The 4,047-nt window shown below is 41.5% G+C and overlaps 1 long non-coding RNA gene across 1 annotated transcript; it reads left to right on the forward strand.

Moving 5' to 3' along the window:
* The first annotated feature begins 324 nt into the window (after positions 1–324).
* On the forward strand, positions 325–3,694 carry LOC126106850 (uncharacterized). Its single transcript, XR_007523400.1, has 3 exons — positions 325–468; positions 3,222–3,332; positions 3,492–3,694. It is a non-coding gene; the product is annotated as an uncharacterized LOC126106850 (long non-coding RNA).
* The last annotated feature ends 353 nt before the right edge of the window (positions 3,695–4,047 follow it).

Consider the following 4,047-nt stretch of genomic DNA (forward strand, 5'->3'; position numbering starts at 1 on the left):
GTACTAACGTAAACTAAAGCATAATAAAAAAAAGCGAAAGTGCAAAGAAGACTTCTGTAAGCTTTCACTATCATGAAGAAGCGCTACGAGCGGGAGACCCGAGAGTGTCCGATCAGCACCAAGATTTGCTGTCCCTAGACACAAGTGAGGAATGTCTGGTTACCGGCAAATGAACATCTTTGTCGGTATTGGTTTCATGTAGTGATGGGCTAAACTGCGATTTTCCGATATCAGTGATTTCTGTGAATGCTACTTTTCAGTATCTGTTATTCTTAACTGTGATTTGTCGCAGTTAAGAGTCGCATTTAAGGTACATAGGTCGTGTATCCCTCCGCCACTGCTATTTCTGCGATTTCTGCTACTTCCGCGATTTCTGTGACTTCTGCTAGTTCTGCGACTTACCACCGTATGAAAAAGTTACATCTGTCAACACAGAAATTTGCATCTCAACAAACCTGTCATTGGCAAGTATGTTTTACGTTTTTTCTTCCGTTGGCTTTAATTTTGTATTAAAGAAACAACTGTGAAAATATGGAAATACAGAAGCGTCCGGTCTTACCCGTCGGCTTTGACCCATGACGTCACAAATACCGCGGAAACGACTATAAACAATTCCAATATGGCGGATATAAAAACATCGCATACGTATTGTAAACACTGAAATACACAAGTTTCACGAAAAGCCTAATGACTGTAACGGGACAAGCGTGGGAAATTAGGGGTTTTTGGGTGCGGAGAAACTAAATATACAGAAATGTAGCCACCGACCGCCATTCAAAACCACGCAAAACAACGAAATAAATCAACATCACAAAACTGACCAAATACCAAAAAACACATTCCTATCCATAATCGGACACTTCCCTTAACCTATATAGCTCAACAGAACCTACCGATCGCATCCCCCAATAGAAAACTAAGAAACGAAAGCTTCCCTTACACCTACATACATCGGCACTTATGCAGTTTAGCAGGTACGGAAAAAATTTTTCATTTTTTTTCAAAATTTGATCATCATGTGTCGTTATGCGGGGGGGGGGGGGGGGGGAGTCTGCAGTGCCCCCCCATCCCCCCACAGGCTTCATTAGTGTCAAATCAATATTTTCGAATCATAGGCGGCCGCTGCCGCGGCCGCATTCCAAAAAAAAACTCCCAACCTAACCTCAAGTGGGCTACGCTACAGATCAATATGTTCATCAAATTGCTTCATATTACGTATACATGTTCATTAGTGTCAAATCAATATTTTCGAAACATAGGCGGCCGCTGCCGCGGCCGCATTCCAAAAAAAAAACTCCCAACCTAACCTCAAGTGGGCTACGCTACAGATCAATATGTTCATCAAATTGCTTCATATTACGTATACATGTTCATTAGTGTCAAATCAATATTTTCGAATCATAGGCGGCCGCTGCCGCGGCCGCATTCCAAAAAAAAACTCCCAACCTAACCTCGTATTCAGGGCTACGCTACAGATCAATGTGTAGGTCCCTTACGTCACGGGTCAAAGCCGACGCGTGAGATCGGATGTTTCCAACCTATACCCAATACACAAAACATACATAAATAGGGTCAACAGAAGCGTCCGATCTTACCCGTCGGCTTTGACCCGTGACGTAAGCGTGTTGTGGTGTGTGACGTCATTACGGCGCGGAGTTTGATTTGCGATTGTGGCGTGTTTGTAGATGTCTTGTTTTTGTTTGTCGTGCTCTCTGGTGGTGTGTTCATGGTTTTCGTTTGTTTCGTTTGTTTCGTGTGGTGGGGTCAGTTTTCTGTTGCTCAGGTGTTGGATTTGAAGCGGAATTTCTATTAGTGAGTTAATGGTTAATTTAATGCTGTTTTGTGTATTGGGTATAGGTTGGAAACATCCGATCTCACGCGTCGGCTTTGACCCGTGACGTAAGGGACCTACACATTGATCTGTAGCGTAGCCCTGAATACGAGGTTAGGTTGGGAGTTTTTTTTTGGAATGCGGCCGCGGCAGCGGCCGCCTATGATTCGAAAATATTGATTTGACACTAATGAACATGTATACGTAATATGAAGCAATTTGATGAACATATTGATCTGTAGCGTAGCCCACTTGAGGTTAGGTTGGGAGTTTTTTTTTGGAATGCGGCCGCGGCAGCGGCCGCCCTTGATTCGAAAATATTGATTTGACACTAATGAACATGTATACGTAATATGAAGCAATTTGATGAACATATTGATCTGTAGCGTAGCCCACTTGAGGTTAGGTTGGGAGTTTTTTTTTTGGAATGCGGCCGCGGCAGCGGCCGCCTATGATTCGAAAATATTGATTTGACACTAATGAAGCCTGTGGGGGGATGGGGGGGCACTGCAGACTCCCCCCACCGCATAACGACACATGATGATCAAATTTTGAAAAAAAATGAAAAATTTTTTCCGTACCTGCTAAACTGCATAAGTGCCGATGTATGTAGGTGTAAGGGAAGCTTTCGTTTCTTAGTTTTCTATTGGGGGATGTGATCGGTAGGTTCTGTTGAGCTATATAGGTTAAGGGAAGTGTCCGATTATGGATAGGAATGTGTTTTTTGGTATTTGGTCAGTTTTGTGATGTTGATTTATTTCGTTGTTTTGCGTGGTTTTGAATGGCGGTCGGTGGCTACATTTCTGTATATTTAGTTTCTCCGCACCCAAAAACCCCTAATTTCCCACGCTTGTCCCGTTACAGTCATTAGGCTTTTTGTGAAACTTGTGTATTTCAGTGTTTACAATACGTATGCGATGTTTTTATATCCGCCATATTGGAATTGTTTATAGTCGTTTCCGCGGTATTTGTGACGTCATGGGTCAAAGCCGACGGGTAAGATCGGACGCTTCTGTATTTCCCATAAATAACAAAAAAAAAAAAACTCACTAATAGAAATTCCGCTTCAAATCCAACACCTGAGCAACAGAAAACTGACCCCACCACACGAAACAAACGAAACAAACGAAAACCATGAACACACCACCAGAGAGCACGACAAACGAAAACAAGACATCTACAAACACGCCACAATCGCAAATCAAACTCCGCGCCGTAATGACGTCACACACCACAACACGCTTACGTCACGGGTCAAAGCCGACGGGTAAGATCGGACGCTTCTGTTGACCCGAAAATATTAATAGTGTAATTAATATGTAAGTAGCCGTAGAGTACCGTAATAGTTCGTATTTACAAAATGAATTCTAACATATTGTTATGTTCACAGGTACCTGAACTACATTTCAGTCACTCAGTAAAGTGATAACTCAAAATATCATTGTCAACAGATCTGAACAAATTGCCACTGCGTCTTTAGACCGTTTTCGTCAGACGAGAGGTTAGTTTCTAAGCGTTTCGATGGACTTAATTACTTCAGTGAGATCGTTCTTGCAAATGTGATATTCATTATAGCAAATATTAGCAATCTACTCTGTCAATTATATTGCTAGTCATCAATGACAGCAAAAATTGTTTAATAATCCATGTGTTTTTGCAGACACAGTTCTGACTCTGATTTACTGGTTGCTGTACGTATCTATCCACATCAAGGCTGTTTTTAAGAGAGACTCGTGAAGATTCAAGACAGCTCTTAGAGGATTTGCTGTTTAAAAGTGAAATAATTGTGAAATAAGTGTGTGAATGATTAAACTGTGTTTTATTGAAGTTGTTGTGCGATTTTAAAGGAATAATAAATGTCAAATACAGTGAGTGAATAATAAAAATATCATTTTCCACATGTTTAAGCCGTCCTATACCCATAATTTTCGGCCACTTACGTATTGGTAAACACTTGTTGGAGAGTGACATGCCACCCCCCCCCCTTTCTCCACAATCTTGGTGTGACACTGACCTGTAACATATCCCGAAGTCTACAATATGCATTTTGAGGCTGTTGATATGAAAGTGGGAAGTACAGATCTTCCAGTTAAATCAGGAATAGCTTAAGTGCATTACTTGAAAGTAACACAGGAAAAGCTTAATTATGTAGGTGGTAGTAGTGTCGGCAAAAAGTTCTTGTGTGTGAAGTTGCCATGTAGAACACCAGGTGTAAA

Source organism: Schistocerca cancellata, chromosome 10 (genome assembly GCF_023864275.1).
Source record: "Schistocerca cancellata isolate TAMUIC-IGC-003103 chromosome 10, iqSchCanc2.1, whole genome shotgun sequence".
NCBI lineage: Eukaryota > Metazoa > Arthropoda > Insecta > Orthoptera > Acrididae > Schistocerca > Schistocerca cancellata.